Source organism: Camellia sinensis, chromosome 9 (genome assembly GCF_055761805.1).
Source record: "Camellia sinensis isolate YWXY chromosome 9, ASM5576180v1, whole genome shotgun sequence".
Classification (NCBI taxonomy): Eukaryota; Viridiplantae; Streptophyta; class Magnoliopsida; order Ericales; family Theaceae; genus Camellia; species Camellia sinensis.
In genome coordinates this window covers 191308157-191324082 of record NC_138969.1, presented here as the reverse complement: position 1 = coordinate 191324082, position 15926 = coordinate 191308157, and the positions used below count along the sequence as shown (strand labels likewise).

The 15926-nt window shown below is 39.5% G+C and overlaps 1 long non-coding RNA gene across 1 annotated transcript; it reads right to left on the bottom strand.

Moving 5' to 3' along the window:
* Window positions 1-15507: 15507 nt before the first annotated feature.
* Window positions 15508-15926, bottom strand: LOC145798915 (uncharacterized). The gene is made up of 2 exons (XR_014340789.1): window positions 15850-15926; window positions 15508-15756 (listed from the first exon to the last, which is right to left on the bottom strand). It is a non-coding gene; the product is annotated as an uncharacterized LOC145798915 (long non-coding RNA).

The window sequence follows — 15926 nt, the reverse complement described above, 5'->3', positions numbered from 1 at the left end:
TGTCTGGAGCTGTTGACATCCTTTTCGAGGATCCCTTTCGAGGCCTTACAAAGGCCTATAATAAGAAATGGCTTCCTTCAGTGCTGCAAGATCGTTGAGCAATCTGGCATGACTGTCTCAAGTAATTTATCTCAGGCAACAGCCACCATTGACTTTTACATCAACATTTGCCATGCTGCCAAGGCTGCAGAGGAGAAATTGGTAAGAGACCAGAGCTTTGTTTCCAAAGTACATACTGAAGTATCAGAGCTAAAGGAACAACATTCCTCTGTCTTCCACTTTCGAACTCAACTACTGAAGAAGAAAGATCAACTTCAGGAAGAGTTATCCGCAGTTAACCAGGCCTTAGTCCGAACTGACACCAAGTTACAGATTACCAATCAAGGACTGGCCGACCGAAAGCAAAAAATGACCACAGCCATCCAGTTGTTTTCATCATTTAAGAATAAAACATCCATTGTAAAAGAACAACTGAGGCATTGTACTGACTTTTGGGCCAATTTATGGCAAAATGTATTAAACTCTTTATGAAAAGCAAATTCTTATTTATCATTTGAGTATTCTTATGTTCTCGTTCTTAGCATTTATTTTATTCCTTGTGTTTCCCATATGGTTGGAAAATAATGCTTCAAATATCTGCCATTAATCTTTTTGGGATGTGTGTATCCATTTAAATTTCTCAAATGGTATGCTCCAAAAGGCAGGACTCTATGAACTTGATATGGTCCTTCCCAGTTAGGTGACCATTGCCAAACTTATGGCTTTTAATCCGTATTGGGAGTATTGTCCTCTATACCAAATCACCTTCATCAAAACCAATGTGTTTGATTTTCTTATTATACTTTTTGGCTGCTTTCTTCTTTTGGAAAAGAATCTTATTTAATGCCAGAATTCTAGCTACATCTATACCTTCTAACTCCAAGCACATACTCTGATGTTATTGCTCAGGATTGAACTAATCCTGGCATCTCACCCTCAAGGACTTAACATTAATTTCTACATGTAGCACTGCATCATGCCCATACACTAAGGCATATGGAGTGATTCCTGTATTTGATCTTGGTGAAGTCCTATAAGCCCACAATACATCTAACAACAAGTTATGCCAATCCCTAGGATTATCTTCCACAACTTTCTGAATTCCTTTTTTCAAAGATTTATTGGATGATTCAGCTTGACCATTGGCTTGTGTATAATAGGGTGTAGAATTAACAAAACTAATCACAAACTCTGCTTCAAAAGACTTTACTATTTTTCCATCGAATACAGTCCCATTATCAATAGTTATAGTCTGTGGGATGCCAAATCTATGGATTAAATCCTTAATGAATCCAATGACTTTAGTCTGGTCTACAGCCTTGTATGGCTTATCTTCGACCCACTTAGTGAAGTAATCAGTGGCCACTAAGATGAAACAATGATGCTTCGAAGAGGGTGGGTGTATTTTCTGCATCATGTCTATAGCCCATCCTCTAAATGGCCAAGGCTTCACAACTGCATGCAGGTCAGTTATGGGCACGTGCCTTATTGTGCCATGCTTTTGGTATGCTTGGCAACCTCTTGCATATTCTATGCAATCTTTAAGGATAGTTGGCCAAGAGTAGGAATGCCTTCAAAGTAACCATCTCATCTTCACACTGGGCTGATGAGCACCACAGATGCCTTCATGAACCTCCGTCATAGCTGTCAATGCTTCCTTTGGGCCTAAACATTCCAACAATAACCCATCTTCCCCCCTTTTGTAGAGAGCATTACCATACATTATGTATTGCATAGACTATAATTTAATTTTTCTGCTGGCCTTCGAAAATGGGCCAGCCAGATACTGCATTATTGGATGCCTCCAATCTTGTTCTTGTAAGTCATCATGATTGACTTCCAGGACCACATTCTTTTTATTCAAGGATAGTATTTTTTTCTGATATGTTGCCTGGCTTATATCTCTTCCAGTATTATCCATTCTCTTGAAATTCGAGGCTTTCTGAGCTATATCATTAGCTTTATTATTCAAGAATCTTGGGACATGAGTTACATTTGCTATCTGAAATTGAGAAAGCAGATGTAATGCAACAACATAGTATGGAAACATGCTTATACTTTGACATTTGAAAATCCCTTTCACCTGGTTAACTACCAATTGAGAATCTCCAAATATGTCAACTGCATGAGCTTATAATCCAATAAGTATTTCTAGTCCCATTATTAAGGCTTCATATTCAGCTTGATTATCCACTCTGAAACAATGCGTGGTTTCTACTCCTTGTGGTGACTTAATTACTATACCAATTCCAATTAAACCATTGGCTTTTGATCCATCGAACCACATTTGCCATGGTTCAACACTAGCCATACCAAGTTCCATTATCTCTTGGCTTTCTGCTTGACATGGATGGTTTTCTAAAAAATTACCTAAAACTTGTCCTTTTACTGCCTTTTGGGGAACATAGTCTAGATGAAATTCTGACAAAGCTAGTATCCATTTGCTAATTCTTCAAATAACATATATTTAACCAAATCTGTGGTTACAATTACCAAGACAGTTGTAGGTAAAAGATAGTATCTTAATTTCATTGCAACAAAATACAGTGCAAGGCACAGCTTTTCTACAACTGAATATTTACATTCACAAGAATTTAGAAACCTACTAAGGTAATAAACAGTTTGCTCCTTGCCTTCTTCATTGTCTTGGGCTAAGAAAGCTTCCAATGAATCTTCTGCTGCAGCTATATACAACTTCAAGGGCTTATCAGCCTTTGGTGGCATCAGCACTGGAAGGTTGACCAAGTAGGCTTTGCTTCCTTCGAAAGCAATTTGATGCTCTGCTGTCCACACAAACTCCTCTTCATCTTTTAGCCTTAACAAACTCCTCTTCATCTTTTAGCCTTAACAAGGAAAAAAATACTTTAGTTTTCCCTGCAGTATTAGAAATGAATCTTCGAAGAAAATTAACTTGTCCAAGGAACTTTTGTAATTCTTTCTTACTTGATGGAGGTCTGGCTTCAATGATGGCTTTGGCTTTATTCTGGTCAATCTGTATTCCTTTCTTGTGTACTACATAGCCCAAGAAGTTTCCAGATGATACACCAAAAGCACATTTAAGAGGATTGAGTTTCAACTTAAACTTTCTTATTCTTTCGAAAGCTGCTTTTAAGTGAAACAAATGTTCCTCCATGGACTGGGATTTCACTACAATGTCATCAATATAACACTCTAAATACCCTCTGTAGACACGCACCCCGGGAACTCCCCGACATCCGCGCGCGCGACGAGGCGGCGCGATATCTCGCTTTGTTCTCTGAGCTACTACAGTTCAGACTCAAATGTCACGGTTCTGAATCTAATCTTACAATGTGCGATGTAAGACCAATAAATCACCAAAAAGTCCAAATCTGGCAAATCGTTTTGGAAACTAATTTTTATAAAGAAATGTCAAACATGGACTGCTTTGTCAGATACAGAGTCGCCACCTAAATATTTTATTTTGGGAGAATTTAGGATACCCTGACTCGTGCCTAAGGCCACGTGTCCGTCATCAGCAAAGTTGCCTCGACTCGGGAACTTGGGTACGATTGGGGAAGGTCATGTAATGAGCACCCCCGCTCGCCCGATCAAAGATCGGCCTGTACTAAGCATGATATTTTGTTTTTGAAAACACATGTGCTTTTATTCCAGCTAATTAGCTAATCTTACTACGTGATGCACACAGCATACAAATATAGACTAGATCGCCTAATTTGGAACAAAACATTGCATATCCGTTTGTTTGGAAATGGTTTGAAGTTTGCTACTCGTAAGTAGGCTAAATCGAGGATTTTAATGAATTGTCCCAATTCAAGTAATCCAGCCTTCACCCACAGGCATTCAGGTAGTTAATCAACTAAGTAGTTAGCCTCATGGCAAGCATGCACACATGCAGTAAGCTAAAGCGTAAACACTCACAGTGTACTCCGAGCCAAGACAAAGAACTAATTAGAAATCACGCATGATCCTAGTTCATGTTAAGATGGTTAATGCAACACATGCGATAATGCAACTAAAATAGGCTCGGCTATCTAGAATGTCATGTGAAATGCAACTTAGTACATGTATTCAAATAGGAATTGAAATACAATGCAGTTAGTATGATGCGCCGAACCCAGTGCATGCAATACAGATGAATGGATGCACGCATGCAAACATAAGGTATGATAAATTAAATATGCCCTAAAACTAACCATCGTAAGCGGTTAAGTAAAAGGGAGAAAGAAATGGGGATTGGAAGACATGCATTACACACACGCACGCTTATTACAACAATGTGCTCTCTCAAAGGAGGGACCGAATAAGAAGCTAACTAGCTAATCTAAGCTAATTAAACTAATATTTACATCACAAATTAATTAACTAATCCTAGTTAACTAACTATTACAAAACAATTAAGCCGCTAAACGCATTAACTGCTTAAATACAAAACAAAGCATAAGCTAGCTATCTAAGCATGGCAGCTAAGGAAAGAAATAAAAGCAGGAGGTTCTCAGAGAGACAAGACTAAATGCATGCACGGTCTCGTCGTTCGGAAATCCAATGCGATGCCCCGATTTGCCTCTGTTTTCAATTGTCCTCAAAACACTGCACCAAGCTCTAGAAAGTTGAAACTTCAACTTGGGAGTCCTTGGGAGGGTGGCCGACCACTTTTGGTCTCTCCAGCCACCTGCCGACCACTTTCTTTGTTGAAAGCTAGAAAAAGTGGTCGGCCAGCTAGTTTTTCTGGCGAGCCGACCAGTTGTTGCTGCTGAATTCCAGTTTGCTACAATAGAGAGCAAGAAAGGGCATGGCGATGTATTTGCAAGATATGTGTGCACAACCACCCTCCTTATCATGTCATGAACTCAAGGGAGAGTAGTTCTCGACCCTCAGGCCACCAATCGCGCATTTCAATGCATGATGGCCCAGAGGCGAAGTTGCACAATTCAATATGAAAATGAATGCACAAGTAAACACATAAGGCCTAAAACTCTATCATGTCTGATCAAGAGCGTCGGCGACCGGGAATTAAGGCATGTTTCATAACTTCAATTATGAAACGTCCCTCTTTTCCCGTTTTTGGACTAACACCTATTCCAAACACAATGCAACACAAGAATGGCATACACAATGCGACTCAAACATGTAAACATGCAATGTAACTAGAGCATGCAAACATGCAATGCAATGAAACAAGCATATTAACAATATGCATGAGACAAGCATGCAAACATGCAAGGCAACTTAACATAGCATACTCAATGCTCGATGGCATGCATGCTCAATGCAAAGCAACTTTAAATTCCAAATACAATGTAATGCGTGCATGCACAATGCAATGCAACAAGGGCAACTTATCAATGCTAGGGACATGCATACTCAATGCAAGCAACAACTAGCATACACAATGCGATGGACCTCATGGCATACACAATGCTCAATGGACTTAAACCAAAATGGATGGGCCTCAACCATGCCCAAATTAGTGGCCATTAGTGATGCAATTAAGGCACAAAAGGCAAGGTATGCATGCACAATGCATTGGCCATCCAACTAGGCCCAAGAGCACAACCCTCAAGAAGGCTCGAAGAGTGACAAATGTGCAAGTGTGGCAACACTAAGTGCACTGAAATTAGACAAGAAATGATGCCAAATCACTTAAACAATGCAAGTAAAGCATGCTAGGGTTCTAAAGCATGAAAGCTAATAAAGAGGACTACAAAGGAGGCATGCAATACATGGAAAATAAGTATGAACTAAGCATGGACAGAGCTCAAGGAGGTCAAAACAAAGACCTAAACCTACTGAGATGAGGACTCAAAGACCTAGGCATGCAAGCATACAAGCTAAGCCATAAATTAGGCAACAATGCACAACACTCAAAGGCACTTAAAGGGTGAATGAAGTGGGAACATGGCGATGCTATAAGCTCTGAAATGAAGTATTAAATGATGCCAAAATATCTAAATAGCTCAAAAATAGCATGCATGAGTCAACAAAACACAAAGCTAGCAAGGCCAATTGCACTACAGCTATACAAAGCATGAAGGATATGGCAAAGGCAACCCAAAACAGTCCTAGAATATGTTAAAATAAGTCTAAAACATGCATGGAAGGAAGCCAAAATAAGCTAGCATGAAAGGCATAAGTCATGATGCATACAAGGCAAATAAGGTGGATTGCACTACACCTATTAAGACCAAGTATGGGGTGACTTAACTAACAAAAATCAGAGTTATATCATGGCATAATAATCCCAAAAACACATTGAAATGATGGCTCGCAAGCTAAGGCATGAAGGCATACACAATAACTCATGTTAAGACATACACAATAGCTCATGTTAAGACATAAAGGGGCAAACCCTCCAATGCATTGAATGAGTGATAAATGCAAGTGCATGACCATGAAACATGGACTGAAATCACATAATAAATGATGCCAAATCATTCAAATAGTCCAAGTAATGCATGCTAGTGGACTTGATGCACAAAGCTAACAAGCTAGAATGAACCAAAGCTATACAAAGCAAGGCATGCATGGTCAAAACAACCCAAATCAGAGCTAAAGCATGTTAAAACATGGACAAAAGTTTCATGAAGTTAAGCCAAAAGCATGCTAGAATGACATGTTAAAACATGATACATGTTAGGCTGCTTCATGGAAATACACTACAAGTGCATGGAGCTTGCAAAGGGTGACCAAACCAAACCCTAACAAAGGTATGACATGGCAAAACATCACCAAAAACATGCTGAAATGGAAAGAAAACAAGCTAGAATGACATGCTACTTCATGAAGCATACAAAGCTAGTGTGTGTGATTTACACTACAAGTGTATAAGGCATGCATGGAGTGAAAAAACCAAGCAAAAACAGTGGCATGCCACAGAAAAATAACCACAAATACAAGCTAAGATATGGCCAACACAAGCTTAAAACACATGCTCAAACAAGAGGCTAATGAAGACAAGTATTTAAGACACAAGGAGAGGGGATGACCCTCTCCTTTTTGGGACCTCAAAACACCCTTGCCACCACTGAAATCCCTTTGGATTTCAGTGATGAGAAGGCCAAAACAAGGTGATCCCAAAGCTCACAAAGAAGGCACAAAAGCAAGGCCAAACAAGGCCTAAGAGGGGGTAAACAACCCCAAGCACAAAAGTAATCTTAAACAAACTTCTTAAGCATACAAAATCAGAACTTTTTATAGTTTAGAGTTAAGCTTAAAACAGCATGAAAAAGGGCTCAAAAGCTTAAGCAAAAATAGGGGTTTTAAGGGTTAAAGACTCACCCTTGATGAACTGCTTCAAGGCTACAACTCCAGCAGGTTTTTCAATCTCAAACCAACCCAAGAACACCAAACCAGCTCCTAAGTACCTCAGTAGCAAAATGATGGTGTTTGAGTGTGTGTTTGTGTGTAAAGTAAGACAAAATGACCCTTTTGAACACAAAACAAGAGCAAAATGAAGAAGTATAGATACAAAACTATATGCATCACTCAAGCCCCTTTTTTTCTGAACCTAGAGGAGGGAGGAGATGGTTCTCTCTTATAGAGAACCGAAAGGAAAGCTTCTTGGAGAAGCTAAGGTTCAAGGTAATCCCTCCATATGGAGGATAGCTTCAGTGCCCTCCAACTGTGCCAGTTGGAGGAAAATATCTCTAAAAAGGTGGCAAAAAGCAGTCGACCACTTGAAGTGGTTGGCCAGCTACTTTAAGTGGTCGGCCGACCACCACAAGTGGTCTCCCAAGATAACAAGTGGTCAGCCATGGTGGGAGATGATCAGCACACTGAAAACAAGCCAGAGGTGGGGTGGTCGACCAGAAAAGATGGCTCAAAGACCTAGAAGACTAGTTGTCAGATCAGAAAACTGGCTGGCGGGAAGAAAAGTGGTCTCTAAGGAAAAAAACTGGTCTCCCACCCTTGTACCGCCTTCGAAACAAGGAAAACAAGGTTTGTACCAAAAACAAACCAAAATGGATGCAAGACGAAAGTTTGGGAGTTAAAGCGCGCAGTCGGGAGCCTCGAAAACTAGCTGACAAGCACCAAAAGTGGTTTACGACCACAAAAGTGGTCTCCCAAACCACAGTGGCCCTCTAGGCCAAGGAAACAAGGTGTGGTTCAAAAACCACGCCAAACGGAGAACGTTAAGCGGTCCCGAGACAAGGCACGCGGTCAAAGGCTCTGAAAAACTGAAAACTAGTCTCCAAACGGGAAAAGTGGTCTATGACCATGAAAAGTGGTCTACGACCACAAAGAGATGGTCTACAAGACTTCTCCCTCCCTCAGGAAAGAGAAACAAGGCCTGGTCCGCAAATCGAGTCGAAGCACAAAGAGTTAAGAAGCCCGGGAGCAAGGCACTCAGCCAAAACTCCAAGAACTCGAAACGAGCACAACATGCACTATCACCGAGCGCTCAATCGATGACGTCTGAGTCTTAAGGTCGGTCAAAAATGGGGTGTCTACACCCTCTAATAAGGTCATGAAAGATAGTATTCATAACTCTCTGATATGTAGCCGCAGCATTCCTCAGACCAAATGGCATCTTAACCCATTCGAAGGTGCCAATATTCCCAAGAAATCTAAATGCTGTCTTGTGGACATCCTCCTCTGCAATGCAGATTTGGTTATAACTAGAGTGCCCATCCATCATTGATAAAATTTGATGCCCTGCTGAACTGTCTACCAACAAATCTACTATAAGCATAGGATACTTATCTTTTGGAGTTGCTAGATTTAAGTTTCTGAAATCGATGCATACCATCATTTCACCATTCTTCTTAATTACAGGCACAATATTAGATAACCATTCAACATACCTGGCTATCCTAATAGAGCCTGCCTTGAGGAGTCTAAGAATTTCCTCTTTAACTTTCTGAATCACTTCTGGACTCATTCTTCTTGGTTTTTGCTTGTATGGTTTGAAATTAGGCCTCATAAGGAGCCTATGTTCTGCTAATAACCTATCCAATCTTGGTAGTTCATTATAAGAACATGCAAAACAATCTTTGTATCTCTTTAAGACCACCAACAACTAGTCCCTGTTAAGAGCATCCAAACAAGCACTCATATAGGTGGGCTGTTGTATGGAGCCTTCCCCTAAGTCCACTTCTTCCAAGGGGTCTTGTACCTAAGAACTCACTGTTACTTTTTCTTTGATTCCTTCTGACTTCGAAGCAATCTCCTTACTTTGTTCTGCCCCAGTTTCTTTGGTTCGACATCCTTACCCTTCTCCTCATAGACAAAGTTTGTCCACAAGGCATCTTCCTCCTGTATTTCTTGGACTTTTGTTTCAATGTCCAAAGCACAATAGTTATCTAAGGCCAAAAATATGACCTGTTGTTGTTCCTTCCTACAACCAATCGTCATGGCTTCTTTCTCTTGCTCTTGCACTTTTTGGATTATTGATTTTACATCCAATACTGAGAACTTAATTAAAGCCAAAGACTTGGCTTCTTGGGCTTCATCTCTTTGCCTACAACCAGGCATCATTGTCATCCTTAACGACAAACTCTTCATCAGCACTCTCCTGGACCAAGTGCTTTAGATGTGCAAATTCTTCATTAGCCGTCACATCGGCTGATCCATCAGGCTTTCTCAATATACTGAGTGGCGCCACTCCTTCAACATATAATTTGGCGTCTGCAAAATCTGCACAAGCTATGAAGGGTTGAGGATCTGTATTGATCTCCTCCGTCTCTCCATTGCACAAGGCCATCATGATTTTCTGATGTAAAGAGAAAGGCACACATTTGTTGGTCTGAATCCAATCTCTTCCAAGTAAAGCATTATACTTAGCATTGTTGTCGATAACGAAGAATGCTATCATGCAGTCCCTGGTTTCCACACTCAGGTTGATGGGTAGAATACCTTGGGCCATCTGTTTGTCTCTTGCAAAACTAGCAATGGTTGTACTGGTTAGGATTAGTCCAGGGTTCTTCTTTCCTAGTTTCTTCAACGAAGATTTTGGAAGCAAGTTTACTGCTGCCCCGTTATCCACCAGCACTCAATTCATTGGTATTCCATCGAAAAAGGCCTTGATATATAAGGGTTTGACATGCTGTGTCATGGATGCCGTGGGATACTCAAAAGGGTATGAGAGGTTAATACTTACCTCTTCCTCACTCCCGTCTTCAGTTTCCATTGGTGTGGCTGCTTCGGATTCATCTTGCACCGTACTTACTAGTGAGTCTTCACTGGATACTAGAATTGGGTCAACCTCCTGACCTTGATTTTCATCTTCAGCTTGAAACTCCTACGGTAATATAAGTACCATATTCACTGGCACCAGAAGGAACAAGCCAAATTGGACAATTGGTTGTACCCGTTTTCCCTCTTGGTCAACTTGTTCAATTACTTCAGAAGCGTCCTCCATGTTGCATTCTGGCACTTCTGTGTTAATAACTTCCTTCAAATGATCTGTTTCCGTTGATTTTTCGACCAAAAATGTCTGTTCATCCATGAAGACTTCAAACATTTCTTCCTCAACCACCCCTTTCCTTTGGCTTGGGATGACCTCATCTTCTATTTCACTATCACTTTCCATCAGAGATTTTTCCAATCCTACCAAATTGGATCGTTCCTTGGCCTTTAGCTCAAAATGAACTTTGGCTAACTGCTCCCTGCTACAACTCCTTTTGTCTGGAAGAGTCAATTTCAAACTATGGTCTAGATTTGAATCTTCTCCTCCTTCTGCCTGGCTCTTTAGCTGAACCAATGAAGAACTTTCTCCACCTTCCTTCAGATCCTTCTGGTACTGGGTGTACCTTCGTTGGATCTTCCTTCTTTGGGACGTAGAAATCACTGGAACCATATTTGGTTCTTTTGTTTTTGGGTGCTTAAGTAACAACCAATTGTTTGGAGATACCAAAGGACGTTTGACCATCCTACCTAGGTTTCCAACCACATTTCTTTGGGTAGACATTTCCTTAGGTTTGTTTTCCATGACAAACCAATCTGGAACTCCAGGTACCCACGAACCTCTGACCCAGCTGTCGAATTGTTCCTTTCTTCCTTCGAAGCTGGCTGTAAAGGCCACTACTTAGCCTTGACTCCCTGCCTCTAGCCTAACTCAGGCCTTTAATGAAGGTAGCCACTTTCCATCTTGCGTGAGGCTGGTCTAGGAGGAGGCCAATCTCTGCCTTTGATTCCATAAATTGAACCCTTCTCCGGCCTCCTTTCAGGATGACTGCTCTCCATTCTGTAATAATTAGGTGGTCAAGATTCATATAAAGGCCTCTTGCCTTTAGAATGCATTCTAGCGGCTGTCGGCTCAGCTATTAATGGTTGCTGCCTAATGCTAGTTGGATATGGCTTTTTATTATAAGCACTAGTTGGTTTGGAACGCCTTTGCACATCCTTGTAGTATTATTTCCCATCAATTGGAAGCCCTTTCAACCACTTATAACTCAGCCTGCATCTGGGACACATTATTTGCATGACAGCTGCTTCTAAATAATCGTCATCCAGTGCTTCTTCATCAGAGTCTTCTCTCTGGCATGAGAAATCTTGTCCAATAATTGGTAGATTTTCATTGTCTTTCTTGACAATTGTCTGGCTGGCCACATGCATCTGCACATTGCCTTCTTCCAATTCTTTCAAGGTCAAGTTCTGGAAGTCTGGCATAATAACATTAGCTGCCACCTCTCCAATTTCTGGAAATAGATTAGTATCAATCCCCATGGCCTTTTCCGCTTTACCTGGGAATTTTAAACTTCCCTTTCGAATTTGCTCTTAGATCTTGTCTTGAAAAACAATGCAGTTTTTAGTTGAGTGAGACCAAGAATTATGCCATTTGTAATACACTTTTCCTTTAAGTTCCTCTGGAGGCAAAATTTTGACTCCTTTTGGTAACTTCAGAAAATTTACAGCAACCAAACGATCAAAAATGTCATTTGCCTTTGTTAAATCGAAAGAGCATTTCCTATGAAGGTCTTTCTTTTTAAACTGCTGGTCAATTGTTTTATCTTTATGAATTAATACTTCATAGATCACAGGTTCTTTCCCTACAATCTCTGCTGCATCAATCTCATAATTAGGATATCTATAATACGTCTTGTATGATGCATTACTTTGATCTTGTTCTTCTTCTAGTAATGCTTCATACCTAGACACCTTATAGGTTAATTCCACTAAGTCTCTAAACTCAGTTGAGTCAAACTTTCGAAGCCTAAACTCTAGACCATTTTGAGCCAATCTCACAAATTCAAGCTCCGGTAAGATGATGCTACATTTATTTCGTGCTCTTTTAAATCTGGCAATAAACTGAGTAGCCTTCTCATCAGGGCTTTGACTCAATCTTGCCAAATCTGCCATGGAAACCTCTGGCTCTATTTGGAAGAATTGGGCATAAAATGCCTCTTCCATTTGTTACCAAGTTTGGATAGAGCTAGGTGTAAGGTTAATATACCATGCAAATGCTCCCCCACTTAGAGAATTTGAGAATAATCTTAACTTCATATAGTCATTATTGATAAATTCACCGCACTGAGCCGCGAACCTAACAATATGCTCAACCGTTGATTGGTTTCCATTCTCATAAAAAAGGGCAAAATCCGGTATTCTGAAACCTCTTGGGTATTCATGTACCCTATCTACCCATTCTGGGTATGGTTTCCTGTACACAAGAGTCTGAACCCCCCGAGCCATTGGCCCACACATCTCTCTAACAATGTTAGCAATTTGGTCTCTAGGGACCACATTTTGTGCCTGTTGAACCACTACTGAAGGAACAAACACAGGATTTGGTAGACAATCTTGTGCTTGGGGTCCCCTTGGTCCATAGGGTGATATATTTGGGACTGGTTGTCCCTGTGGTACTGGCTGCTGTTAAGGGTATGGATGACCTTTTGAGCCTGTCCTGCAAAAGGACCTACGAAAGGTGTTAGAATAGGTGTTGTGTCTCTTCCAGTTGCAGGAAAACCTTCAAACCCCCCGGGCATAAATTCGAATAAAGGGTTAGTGAACCCTTTTGTGCCAGGTATGGCTTCGAACATGGGATTTGGAACCATCCTTATGCCATTTTCTTGTACTAAGGCAGATCCGCCAGTTTGCATGGCTTCACTGTTAAGTAATGAGGCATTTTGACTTGCCATAGGCCTCGAAACCAAGACTGAAATGATGGTCTTTCATAGTTTTGATTGTTAGTTTGACCATTAGAATGTTCATTAATTTGCATAGGCTGTTTATCTCTAGCTAATCTTTACTGAGGAACATTTGAAATTTCCTCCATGTGTCTTGTGTTTGTTGGTTGGTGGGTATTCATTCGATCCAAAAAGGATGTTGCCCACCTTTCCATTGTATTCATTAATAGTTGTCCCATAGCATCTACTAGGCCACCCCATGGATTCATTGGCTGAGTAGATGGAACAGTAGATAGTCCAATTCCTTGGCCTCGTCCAATATTATGAACATGTGGTACTTATTCCGAAGTGCTGGTCTATTCGACCAAAAGTTCTAATAAAATAGGTGTTTCCACATTATGTGTTACCACATTATCCTCGGGATTAGGTATTTCTACCTCTCTTTCCACGCCTTCTTCCAAGCGTTCATTTTCTCCTTATCTCCTACGTCTAGCCATTTCAATTAGTCCCACTGGGCGTGCCAAAAATATATGTTGACTTTTTGGCTTTCGAAGGTTATTATTGTAATTATGAGCATGCCAGCAATGATCAATCAGTCCTCACAGAAAATTAATTGCCAACCAATTATCAGACGATTGTGTTTTAGTTCTTTTAGCCTCAATGAAGAGGATATTTACTGGTGGCTTGATTTAGGAGAATTATGCAAATGACAATCAAATGAAGAGCAATTGAAGCATTTCTTTAAAACGAAAACTTACAATGATCCAATTCAGCCTCGTAGAGGTTTACAGTAACAATCTACTTGAAACTACTCCTATGAACGAAGTGCAGTGTAGGAATTAAAGTACAGAAATGTAAAAAATAGGAAATGTAAAAACTAGAAAGGGAATAAAGTAGAATAAAGTTGGTTTTTTAGATCTGAGCCTAGGGTTTTTTCTGGGGCCTTCTTTGCTATTTATACTTCTCAAGGAGAACCATCGAACTGTGCTTCTAACCGTCGAACTGCTCCTCCATGATTGTTGATCATGTTGCCTTATAGCTAGCTCCACTATGCCAATACCTGCAATTAGGCTTCCCTCTTGATTTTGAATTTGAATGTGAGTAACCGTTGAAACCACATCACTTTGTATCTCTTTACTGATCCAGTATTACGCAGGTCTCATGAAAACTAATATCAACTGCCACGTGTACGATCATGATCAAAGGTCTGGATTGTCTTCCCGTATTACCCTCAGCTTGTCATGTGTCGAATTATAATTGGTTTATACAAAATATGTAGCCAAGAGTAGTGTAATAAGTAGTGTTAATTATGTGATAGGTTACCAAGAGAGAGAGTAATGAAGATTGGAAAAATTGGAAATGGAGATCCTCAAAGGATATGTTTGGGAATGGAGCTTATTTTGTTCCATCTGGATATGGAAGCTGTGCTCCACCTTGCACCTCATCTCAGTTATTCACTGCTTCTCAAGGATCATGGGTTCCCTTTTTAACTTCTGATGCTGGTCCTCTTCAATGCGTTGCTGATAAAGCTTGTTAATTTCCTTGTGAATTTTCTTTCTTTTTAGTTATGATTTGTCTTTATTTGATATTATTAATTGTCTTTAATATCATAAATTATTACATTGGTCGAAAATATTATGCGACAGTATGTCTGACCAATAGCAACTTGTAGTTTCTCTATATTATTCTTATCTTTTAGAGCTTTATATATGAATGAATATACAGTAAACATGATATTATGAGAAGACACAATAATTACTCCTCTATTTGCTAAGAGTAGATCTCTCTACGAAAAATGCTTGGGAGCACTAGAAATGAAGCACTAGAAGGATCACTAATGATGTGGCAGTGGGTTCCGCCCATTTTCTATGCCTTGTTTCTTTTTTTTTTTTCTTTTTTTTACCAATCTCAATGCATTAGTGCTATTAGTGGTGTATTTTTTAGTGGTCTAAATCATTATTGATCTCTCTAGTCCCTATGCAATGTGATCCTCTGTAAAGCATATTTAGGCTTATGTACCATTTATAAAATAAATAAATAAATAAATAAAATTATTCAATAATTGAATTTACATAATTTTATTATATTTGTTTTTAAAAAAAATCAATAAAGTATGATTTGTGATAATAAATTACATAATAAATATAATGAAATAATAGGATTATGATTATCAAATTAATTAATTTATTTTTATAGATAGTCTATACATATGGACTTAAAAGATGAACTCATCTGAATAAATGGTCCAATCCATTCATTGGACAGGAGAGGATTTAAACTCTGCCAAATTCTGGAAGAAAAAAAATAAATAAATCAAGTTATTTATCACTGGATTTATTCTTTTCTTTTAATACAAGCATACATGTTGATTCTTATAATTTAATAATCATAAATAACAAAACAAAAGTAGCCATTGACAGACTTGTAAAACTGCAAAAAGTTGTATATATTAAAAAGAAAAAAGAAAAGAAAAGAGAAAACAATATGAATAAGAAAAAGAAAAGATGTGTTTGGTATCACACTTCCACTTTAGTTGATTTCACTCAGAAAAGTCTATTCTCATTGCTCTGGACTCCATGTGTTACTGGTGCTTTTGCTCTCAGCTTTCTCAGATACCAAGCACCAGCTCCAATTCCTATAGCCCCAGCAACAGAAACTGCTGTCACAGTCCCTGATAAAGAGAAAAGAAAAGAAAATAGTAATCAGATAACACTGGATTTAATTCAAAGCATTTCAAGCTTTTCATTGAATTACAACATTTCACCTGCAACAACTCCTCTCTTATTGCCATGCCAAGAAATGTTTGGATCTGCAGATTTGAACAATAAGTTAATCACAAAA